Source organism: Alligator mississippiensis, chromosome 14 (genome assembly GCF_030867095.1).
Source record: "Alligator mississippiensis isolate rAllMis1 chromosome 14, rAllMis1, whole genome shotgun sequence".
NCBI classification, from domain to species: domain Eukaryota; kingdom Metazoa; phylum Chordata; order Crocodylia; family Alligatoridae; genus Alligator; species Alligator mississippiensis.
Window position 1 is genome coordinate 38,813,180 of NC_081837.1, and position 11,716 is coordinate 38,824,895.

Here is an 11,716-nt window from a genome sequence, read left to right on the forward strand (position 1 = left end):
AGCAAAAGGACCCTCATAACTTTCCCTGAAGACCGACGTACAGGAGAATCGCCCACCCCTCCCCGTGGCCACTCATTCCCCTTCCTACCCCCCCACTCTGGTTGCCTGGAAAGCAGCAGGAAGGAGGGAATGATGATAACCTTGGTGCACCCGGTCCTAGCAGGTGGCCAGGCGGGTTACCAGAGGTGGATGGCACATGGTAATCGCACAACGATCCCCCAGGAGCACTCAGCCTCTACTGTAGGCAGGAGCTGCAGCTGTCGCTCCTACCCGATAATAAACAAGTCCAAGGACAGGCTGTGACTTGACCTCCCAACAGACCGCTCGACTGCCCCGGCTTTGGCATGCCACTACCTTTTGTCCCAGTGCTGGGCCACTTGGGCTGTTCTTCTAGTGACGTTAAATGCATGGAGGTCAGCGTGCCAGGTCAGAAACCTGGGCCTAAACCTGGGCAGGAAGACGCGGGACACCCTTCCCCAGTCATCCCCAGGTTTCAGAGTCTATCGAAGGTCACGTTGGACTCTGATCTGAATGACTCTGCCACGAATCTGGAGTAATTTCACCGAGATCAGGAGCCCCAAGGGCAGGTCTTGCTAAGTTCGGCGCCTTGTAGATAGCGGGGTTGAGCGTTTCTGCAACGCTCAGCCGCTCGGGGCCCCGTGTTCGCTAGCAAATTGAGGCTGCGCCTCATCAGTACTGCAGCTTGGCCTTCCCATGCACGCAGGAGACAGAGGAAGGGACGGAGCCCATCGCAGGCACCCCATCGCAAGCACAAGCCAGAGGAGGAGAGGGGGACCAGTCTGAGTTGAGGAGGGGACATTAACGTGGCCCTGCAGAGCTGGGATTCGGACGAGATGAGGTTTACACCCTGTGCCCTGAACCAGCTCCAGGCAAGGGAGGTGGAGAGGCAAGAGAGATGTCAGCTGTCACCCAAGAGAAACCTCTCCGATGATGACACAGACCCAGAGCAGCCGTCCACCCTCCCTCTCTCTCCCCCAGCCTGGATTTGTGCTGCGCAGGGCATTAGCATGAAGCATCTCCCTCGGCTTTAGTATTACACAACCCTGATTTACGCGTCTGACAGCCCTTTGCATCCTCGCCTTCCTGGGTGGGGTAGCCAGGGGAGAGGTTTCCTCTCACCAGCCCCCTCAGTCGCCTCCATCCTGACACCCACCTACATACAAGTCCTCGTCTCTTCTGGCCCAGGAGGAAGGCGCCTGCAAACCCTGGAAGAACGGCTGTCGAGCTTGGGCTGTTCTCAGTCATGCAAGAAGCCACCCAGCCCCCTACTTCTCCAGAAAATCCCCTGTGCTCCCCATATCTAAAGATATCTTTCCAGCCAGCCAAGTGTATTTGTCTCTCTTCCTCCTCTCTGGTTTACATGATCATCTGATAACATCGCTGCATACGTACCGTCTCGCCGCAGCTCGGAGACTTTCATGAAAGTTCGCACCAGGTGAGGAAGAAATCTTACAAATCCAGCAAGTAACCAGCTGCTCCCATTTCTGCCCAGATCCCCCCGGGGCGCATCAGGGATTCGCTCCGAGTCAACAGCCACCCCGGTGGACTCTCCTCGGCTTGGTTCTCACCAAGGATCCTGCAAGTGCTGCTAGTTCCCCCTGCTTGGGCTGGTAAAAAAGCCAGGCGGGTGGTTTTCACTTTCTGTTTCTACCCCACTGGACTTCCCAGTTCTCAGGCAGGAGCTGCACAATTGTGCTTGGGTTCGATACCTTGGGGATCGGTGGCAGATATTTGTGTTGAAAGCAGAGCCACCTGGATGCAACACTGAAGGGGCATGAAGGATAAGAACAGCCAGGTACAAGCAGGTGGAGAGATAGATGGACGGCTGCCACACAACAAGTATGCACGTAGGGAACTTAAAATGCCTTGGATCCCTTCCTCCTATCCATAATATCAGTTTCATGTTCCTTTATATGTGAAATAAATCCCGTGTTCAATGCTGACGCTATGTGGGACGCTGATACACTTGGGTGTTGGGCCTGGCTGTTATGAGAAAGCTGCACTGGTTTCATATCAGTGTGGGAATTTAAACAGATTGCAAGGTTTTGGAGAAGGGACCGCCTCTTTGGGTTTGTGCAGTGCTCAGGCAATGCTGGTCCATAGCTGGGGCTCTCAAAGCAAAAACTTCATAATAATAAATGCAGTTAAACTGGTACAAAACCCTGTGGGACACTCATTCCAATAAGAGAGGGACATTTTCCAGCTCAGGGTAAATCAGTTGATCATACATTTCAGCTAACCAGAAATAAGCATGTCCACACAGGGGCTTGCACTAGTATAAATGTATTAGTTTAAAAACTGATTTAATTTCAACCTGCCCGTGCAGACAAGGCATAAGATGAAGGATGTCTAGAAGCCATGGAGACTTACACAGAGAAAAATGCAAATAAAATCTATTTCCATTAAGCTTGATCCAACCTTCCAGCTCACACTGGATACAATAAATACTCCAAGAAAAGTCTCTAAACCCTAGCAGCTCCTATTCTGCTCTCTGTTTTAAGCAGGTGACTCTTTAGATATCAGTCAGTTGTGTAGTATCGTTACAGGGAAGGGAAGGGACATTGCTCACCTTTCATAGCTATATATTTTAGGGGAAGATCCAAACAAAAAAAGCAAACCCATCAGAAATCACAGAATTGTTAAATGGGGGGGGGGGGGGAATCCCTAGAATTAAAAAGGAAGACAAAATAAAAGTTGCTTCCCAGCCGATGCCCCTTGTTCCAAGGTTTTAATGGCATTCACGCAAGTAAAAGTCCAGCTTTACAGCACATATATTAAGCGAGGACGCATATCAAATAAGCCTAGGAAACCTACTGGAATTTGTCCTTGCTAATAACATATGATGAATGCTGAGTATATATAATCAATACGTAGATTGATAGTAATGTCTAGCCAAAAGTCACAGGTCACTTTAATAATACAAAGGAAATCTCACAATTCCTCCTGCAACACACATAGGTAATATTATCGTCGTCTTTAGCAGGCGCAGAAACCACAGTACAGGCAGAACAGTGGTGGGGTGGGAGAGATCGTTACCAACATGTTATAAAAATCAACCTAACCCAGCTCATACAGATTGCTGGAAAACGCATTTTAAACCTGGACTCTATCCTAGTATCTTCAGGCCAGAAAGGACCGTTCCAGTCATCTCGTTTGACTCGCTACTCAACACAGAAGTGTTTCGCCTAGCTCCCTGCTGCGTCAAGTTGAGTAACTTGCATTGGACTAAAACATACCTTCCCGCCAGGCATCCAGGCTTGATCTGAAGACATCAAGAGACGGAGAATCCACCATTTCCCTCTGTGCCACTGATTTATACCCCTCACCTTTAAAAAAAAGGGGGGGGGGCGGGGGGGGCTTTTCCCTAGTAGCTAAAAACAGACCATGGTAATAGCAGAACCTGGAAAAAAAAAACTCAGGCATCTATCCAGCAGGCCTCAATTCATTTCATAACCCTTTTGTTTTAAAGCTGCACTCTCTTGAGTGTCTTATATTGCCCCCAGCATCATAGTAGGAGTTGCCTTCCAGGCATGCACTGAGCAATGTGATGAACATCTGTCACATGTGGTTCATTCTTTCTCTCTTCCTCTGCCCACAGGAAAATTGTGTGGTTTTTATTTCTTTCTCCTTTTTTTTTTTTTTTTTTATATAGTTCCATATTTATAGGTTCACTCTGCTATACGTTTCGATTAGCAGAGGCAAGGTGGAAGCAGTGTGTTAAGCACTTTGGTTTCTCAGAGGCAACGGGTGCTATATAAATGAGAGCTGTTATTACCATGGGACTGGTGGCAAGGTTGCACAGTCTTGCAAGATCTTTTTTTTAACATGCCAGTCGTGTCTTTGAAGAGAAGCCATTTTGCGTGGTGCTGTTGGAAACGGTGAGTTGCTCTCTGGTTAAAAAGCATTTTCCAGCAGGCTGTATGTGCTGGGATAGGTTGATTTTTATACTGCATTGGGAATACGTCTATGCAGCGGTTGCTCCCTTTCTCTAACCAGATATAGCTCCAGGTGTTGAGTTGCTTCCTGAGAACACAGCATGGGCATTGAGTCCAAAATTGTGGACAGAAGGGACTGTCTGAATGCCATCTGTAAGCACTGGGTTCCTAATGCATGCATTTCAACAAACCCAATCTCACTAAGAAACACACCGTCTCTGCCTGGCTGATTCCTCCCACCTCAAAATCTACCACCACATGGCAGAGGCTTGACATTATCAATCCCAAGGGACCTTCAGGGGCGCCTTGCTGGGTAGGGATTGCATGGAGGAGAGAACTAGTGCATGCTTCCCGTCTCTGTGAGACTTCAAGGAGAAAAAAAATCCCTCTGCCTCTCAATGCATTCAACTCAGTCTTCTCTGCCACCACTTCAGAAAGCATTTCCTGCTATTAAGATAAGAACGGCAATCTTGGGCTCTCTAGCATGGCCCTCTCCAGCTTTCATCTTCCTCGTAGTCATTAAGTGGCTCACCAGTAGATGTTTCCTGGGAAACAATTTCCAACGGGGAAGTAAGGTTGAAGTGGCGGGAATTGCCTTCTGCTGCTTCTGACGGCTGGGAGGATGCGATACACCGGCATGGAGATGCACGTTCATGCTGTTTCAACCAAGTGGTTGCTTCGTGGTGTAGTTGAGGGGGATCAAACTGCCCTGTCCCTGGCATTTCAAGGGCTCAGCTCGAAAATGTCCCATTTTCAAAGAAGTCAGCAATGACAGGGCCAACTCTTGCTGCTAAAGTGTTTGTAGTCATTCAGCCTTAGGATGTGACCACACTGCTCCACCCACACGTCACAGACTTAGTTCCTGCAACTCCAGGTTTCCCCCATGCTGTGCTTCTCCAGGGACAAGTGAGCTGTTTCACGTCCCTGTCCAGAGCCACAGAAGCTGCCAGGTCCTCATATATGCTTGCTTGCTGCATGATCCCCCAGTAACGTGCTGCTTTGTTAGCCCCGCTCCAAGCCTCCCACTGTGCCAAGCTCTCTTGCAATACTGTAAAGTGCTGAGCACAAGGGCTTCGGCACCCATAGCGTTCCTAAAGGAAACCCTCTGCCGTGAAGGCCGCTGTCTGGAAGTGACTATCACAAGTCAGCCTGAATTGGGCCTGGGAAAGCACCCAGGCTCTTGTCAATCTTTTGCATGGGGGAGTTTTACAGAGAGGGGCTTCCTGCTCTGGAAAATCCCAGCTCCTGCCATCTTGCAAGGCCTGGAAAAACAGGCTTGGATGGAGCTTTTGCACACTAAGGACAGGCAGCGTGGGGGTGGGTGGCTGGGGTACCTGGACTCCATTTCCAACCCTGCCACTGCCCTGCTGCATGACCCTGGCCAAGTCACCTCCCTTTCCTGGGCCCGTTTCCTCTCCCAACCCTTTCCCTCTAGGTCAGGGGTGGGCAATTATTTCGGGTGGAGGGCTGCTTACAGAGCATTTCCAGTGAGGGCCCTTAACAGGCCTTCCTCTGCCTCCCTCCTTCATTAGGAAAAAGCATTATTATTTAGACAGGCAAGCAAAGCGATGGGTACCTCCGTCCCTTGCTGCACCTGCCTAGGAATATGCATGTACCCAGGACAGGGGCATTGTTAAAAATCAATGAGAATTTGGCTATTGACTTCAATGAAGGCAGCTGAAAGTCCTGGGCGGGGGGGTGGGAGATGTCTGCGGGAACTCGGATGGAAGATCAGCAGCATGTTGAGCAGTCTCAAAAGCCTGACAGGTTTTGTACTCTGAAGCCCACAAATCCCTGCTGGAGTGGGATTAGCTCTGGCTCCCTGAAAGATCAACTCTTTCTCTGCCACTGTCACCTCTCACCATGACCATAGCCCATCAGAAGAGGGAAGGGACCGGCCCACAGGCAAGGACTCGGGGACTCAGTGAGAGCAGGAGCTGGAGCCCTCTTGGCGGCAGGACCTGATCTGCAGACCTCACTGCTACAAGACCCTGTGGTTCCTTCTACCCTCCTGCTTCCACCCATTATGCCTTTCCAGCTAAACAGGAGCAAGGCACTTGTATTCCAGAAGAGTGTCCACACACAGAGTTAACTAGGGACAACTCCGTGTGTAGACAAACCGCTAGACTGCAAACTCTTTATGCATGCCTTTTCATTCTGAGTTTGCAAAGCACTTAGCACAACTGGACCATGACTTGGGCTCCTAGGTTTGACTGCAATGCAAAGAAAAAAAACAATTAAATGCTATGCTCAGTTCTGAGACTAGGCTTTCTGTCCCTTGCCCACAGCATATAACCAACCGCACTCCCACTCACAGACAGATGTGCAACACAACGGTTTGTGCACTCAAGTGTCTGTATTCAAACAAGGCAGCCCAAAACCATAATGCATAATGTGTACAAGCGCCCCAAAAGACATTGCTACTGATGTATTGAGCTCTTCCTCCAGGAAGCAAGAAAGAAATCACCACCACCACTATTTGGTTTAAAACTACACCGGGGGGGGGGGGTGCAAATGCCACACAATGGCAGGCCCTATAAGCAGGTACAGAGACCAGGATTATCAGTTTTGCATGCACAATTAATATATAGAAGAAATCAAAGCGTTGATGAAAGCCAGTGTCATTCCAGTTGTCTTTATTTCATGGAGGTCATTGCCCTTTATCTAATCTCCGTGGTACATTGACAAATAATCTATATTTAGGGACAGAAACAGGGAGAGAGGGACTGAGAGATAACAGCCACATGGGCACTGCTGTAAGAAGAGCCTAGTCCAGTTCCTAATGGGTCCTATCACTCTTCTGTGTAGAAGTCTTTATTCGGCTCTCATCACCTTAGCATGGACGTGCCCTTCCAGCTCTGCCACACACCTTACGATCTGTAGTTCTCCACCTCGGCTCATAGCCAGTCCCCCTGCCAGCTGCCAATGCTAAGAGACCCTATAAACCTCACGTATGATACTGTTAAAGCACTAACCAAACCCCAGGCAAAGTCATGGGGAACGATGCGCCGGAGAGCAGCATGGCGCTGAATGCAGCCCAGTTTAATGCAGCGTTCGCCAGGGCAGGGCTGGAGAGGTGCCACACCAAATGCCCCACAGTGCTCACCGGCACCGCAACTCGGAGCTGCCTGGGACACAGCCCACCACCTCCCCTACCAGCGCTCATCCCAGCCCCGTGTGCAGCACAAAGCGCTGGGACAAAGACAACACAAAGCCACGCTCGGCCTCCTGCTTCCCAACCTTTCCAGCAGCGCGCACGGCGTCCCGCCCTGCTGTTGCACAAGCCGGGGCACCGCGATCCCTCTGGGAGGCTCCCAGCCCCCTATTTAATCAGGGGGCAGCACGGGAGCCTACAACACAGCACCACAAAAGCTACATCATGAAAGCACCAGGTTTCCCAGCAGGAGGGAAAAGCAGGTGGGCATTTTAGGGCTATGCCCACAAACCCCAGGTGGCACAGGGGAAGCTTCTCGCCTTGCCTCTGCCACCTCTCGCTTCCTACAGCAGCCCTGGTAGTGCTGTACGGCAGAGTTTGCCACTCATCGCACTGAGTCAGATTTTACCTCTATCTCAGCAAAGCACCACACTGACCTCCCGGCCCCAAACACAAACACACGCGCATGATTCATTGCTTTAGTCACAAGGAAACACGGCTCCCGGCAACCCGTTCTGGAAAGGGAAGAGAAAGTCTGCCGTCTCCAGCAGGCAGCTCGGAAACCTCCGCGCAGGCTGGGAGGCGAGGCCTGATTTCAACCACCAAGTCACATCCTGCTGTTATGGACCAAAACCACACGGCCTTAACACAAAACACATGGAAACTAGATTCACGCTGTCACGATTCGCCACACCCTGGCCCTGTTTCCTACTGATAAGGGCCAGCCCTTGAATGAGGTGAGCCCCGCATGCCTTTGAAAACCAGGCCTCACTGTCCTCTGCAAATAGCCCTAAAGCAAGAGCAGACAGTTGCTAATTATATCTGTGTATACACAAGCAGGAGCCACCGGAGAATGGGATCAAATAGTGGTAATGGCATTCACTGTGGTCAGCCCACGGCAGAGAGAGGAGGGGTGCAATCTTCTGGGACACACAGCGTCCTGGAGTCGGACAAACCGTCCGTCAGGCTTTCCAAGATCCTAGACCTTTCTGGCATCAGCAAGCGACCCACTGCCAAGCCTTTCTGCCTAAGCTGCATCACGGCTCTCACTTTGGGGAGCTGGGATTTGGCGTTCCCTACCAGCGCTGCATATCCCGTCACCCAGCTCACGTGGCTCCTGCTCTTCCCGAGCCTCTGTAGGGCTTTCAAGGTGGCTGCTTCATATCCGCAGAAACGTGGGCACCACCCGTCCGGCAGGGCTGCTCTGTGGCAATGCAGCGCCTTTTGCCAATGCAAAATTTACCTAGGTACAACCAGCTGCCCACGAAGTCACATTGCATATTTTGCAACTGGAACCAGACAGCTAGAGCTCCGGTCAGCAAAGATCTGCTGCTTTCAAGCCTGAATGATCCTGTTCCCCAAGCGCGCTGGGTTCGAAGGGATAAACTCTCTGGAGGAAAGGGAAGCCACAGCACTTTTTTTTTTTTTTTTTTTTTTACAAGACCCACCTAAAACACGCTTCGGTGGCAACCCAGCCTCCGTAATTCGAAGAACAGGGCCAGGCTCATGCAGCCCCTTCCAACCCTCAGCCCTGCACGGGAGCAGCCTTGCATGAAGTCAAACAAATGCTGCGGAGAAAATTAAAAGAAGAGGTGGGGGTGGAGAAAAAAAAACCCCCAACACTCCTGTAAGCATCTGCCATCTGTTCAACTGACTTGAAGTAAGATCACCGGGTCTTCTCTAGGGCCAAGCTATCGGTTCATGCAAAAGTCCCTGGGTCATTTGCAGAATCTTGAGCATTGAGACAAACAAAGAACAACTCAGGAAAAGTCAGAATAACCCACACTTTAAAAAAAGGGAAATTTCCCCATCAGCTGACTGGCCGGGGGCTAGAAGAGACGTCCTGGGGAACTGTCGCAACACTTCCTGCTGTGCAATTCATTAATTCATTAATAGAGCCGAAGCTGCCGTTCAAATACTTGTACAGAGGGGTGCCGTCCCAGCGAGGCAAGCGGGCCTGCCCCGCGTCTGGCTTGCGCACAGAGGGTTTGAGAGGTCGAGGTCAGAGCCGGCCTGGCAGGCAGGGTTCATTGAGTTCCCACCCCGCCTCACGCCCCAGCTGGCGCATGGAGACCTTGGCTTCTCTTGGCTCAAAATTCAGGACTGCCCCGAGCACCCGGGGTCCAACTACAAACACCAACTGGGAGTCAGTCCAGTCCTGCACTCCCTGGGCATGTCTACACATTCATTCATGCACCGTAGGTACTGCGCACTGACCTTAGTGCTTGCTTAATAAAGTCCTAACCAAACGCGCCGTCCTAAAGTTACTGCGCAGTAGCCCCGGCGCATGGTTTTTTCATGAGATAACAAAATAACACTGCGCAGTAAGCTATCCACACGGCTTGCAACCGCCATGCTCCTGCGCGGTGTCATCAGCGGCGATCCTGGCTTTCTCAGATTTTAAAAAAATCCCCAATTTTGGGTTAAAAAAAAGTAACCCCAAATCTACATTTTTCCATGATTAAAATGAAGGACTACCATATCTATATCTATATATTAGGCGTGTTTCATTTTAATCATGAAAAAAATATGAATTTGGGGTTACTTTTTTTTTTTTAAACCCGAAATTGGGGATTTTTTTTAAAGGAACCCCAAAGCCATTTTTCCATAATTAAAATGAAACACCACTACATATAGATGTATATCTGTATTTTTATCTAGATAGAGATAGATGTACTGGTGTTTCATTTTAATCATGGAAAAATGTGGTGTTGGGGGTTATTTTAAAGAGAGAGAGAGATTAGTAGTGCTTCATTTTAATCACAGAAAACATGTGGATTTGGGGTTTCTTTTTATTTAACCGAAAATTGGGGATTTTTTTTTTAAAGTAACCCCAAATCCACATATTCTCTGATTTTAAAAAAATCCCCAGTTTTTGGTTTAAAAAAAGTAACCCCAAATCAATGTTTTCCATGATTAAAATGAAACACCGCTCATATATAGGTGTGTGTGTGTGTGTGTGTGTATACATACACATACAAACACACACATAGAGATACACATATACAAACATACACACAGACACATAATATATATAGATACACATATACAAACATATACACACACACATATATATATATATAGATACACATATATACACATACATACACACACACACACACATATGTGGCGTTTCAATTTAATCATGGAAAAACATGTATTTGGGGTTACCTTTTTTTTTTTTTTTTAAACCAAAAACAGGATTTTTTTTAAACCAGGGACAAGCAGGATCCCTGCTCGTTAGGCTCCCGCGCAGTGAGGGGCAGAGCCACGGCCCACCCAAGAGTGGCAGCCAGCCCCCGCTTCGCCCCCCCCCCGTGCCTCAGTTTTCCCATCTGTGTAATGAGAGACGAGAGTGCCCAGGGGGTCTGAAAACAACCCGCCTTAGGCTGGTGGAGAGGCGGCCCCGCCGCACTGCAAGCAAGGGGCAAGGCAACAGCCCGCTCAAGAGCAGCAGCTAACCCCTCCCGCCCTCCGCACCTCAGTTTTTCCACCTGTATAATGGGGCGCCCAGTGGGTCTGGAAACAACCTGCCTTAGGCTCGTGAAGAGCGGCAACTAACTCCCCCCGAGCCTCAGTTTGCCCATCTGTACAATGGGAGACGCGAGGCCCCGGGGGCGGGGGCTACAAACAGCCCAGCCGGCGGGGGGGGGCAGAGGCCGGAGCGCGGGGCGCGGATCGTGGCTCCCGCCGTCCCCGTCCCAGTCCCCGTCCCCTGCCTCCGCCCCGGCGCGGCGCGGCGCGGCCCGACCCGGCCCCGCGCACTCACCCCGCGGTGAAGGTCACAGCGCCGCAGCCCGGCCCCGCGCACCGCTGGGGCGACCCCGCTCGCTCCGCGCCTCGCCGCTCCGCTCCGCTCCGCTCGGCGCCGCGCTCGTCCTGCCCCGCGGCCGGGAGAGGGCAGCGCTCCCCGCGGGCCGCGCCGCGCCGCGCCGGGTCGGGCCGGGACCTGCTGCGCTGCCCGAGCCGGGGCGAGCCGAGCTCCTCCCGCTGCATGCCGGGCGCTGTAGTCCCGCTCCCGCGGCTCCGCTTCCCCTCCCCGCCCAGCCCGCCCGCCTGCCGGCAGCCGGGCCGGGGCACGCTCGCACACGAGACCTTGAACTAAACCAACGAAGAAACCGCGATTAAAATAAAAATGTATCTTTTTCTGCAAGTTTTCGGGCACACGCGCCCTTCCTCAGGCTCAGGGAGAATTAAAGACAGTGAAAAAGGAAACTTTGGGGAGACTTAAAGACGGTAAAAAAAGGAAACTTTGGGGAGACTTAAAGACGGTAAAAAAAGGAAACTTTGGGGAGACTTAAAGACGGTAAAAAAAGGAAACTTTGGGGAGACTTAAAGACAGTAAAAAAGGAAACTTTGGGGAGACTTAAAGACAGTAAAAAAGGAAACTTTGGGGAGATTTAAAGACGGTGAAAAAAGGAAACTTTGGGGAGATTTAAAGACGGTGAAAAAAGGAAACTTTCGGAGGGAGAAGGAATCCTAGAGCAGGGCGCTCCACAAGTCACCTCTGTGTGCCAGACAAACCGTCGTCTAAATTGGTGGTTCTCGACCTTGTTTGGCCCCGGACCCGTTTGTAAGCGTCCGACCCCCTGCCCCGCATACCGAG

General features: G+C 50.8%; 1 protein-coding gene across 3 annotated transcripts in view; it reads right to left on the minus strand.

Annotated features, from left to right (window-relative positions):
* The window catches only part of TFEB (transcription factor EB), an 87,221-nt gene extending 76,163 nt beyond the window's left edge, over positions 1 to 11,058 (minus strand). For 2 of the 3 annotated variants that reach the window (XR_009456702.1, XM_059717480.1), the window contains exon 1: positions 10,880 to 11,058. The gene's annotated coding sequence lies outside the window, so the exon portion shown is untranslated. The remainder of the gene's footprint in view (positions 1 to 10,879) is intronic. The other variant, XM_059717479.1, reaches the window with a different exon arrangement.
* Positions 11,059 to 11,716: the final 658 nt, after the last annotated feature.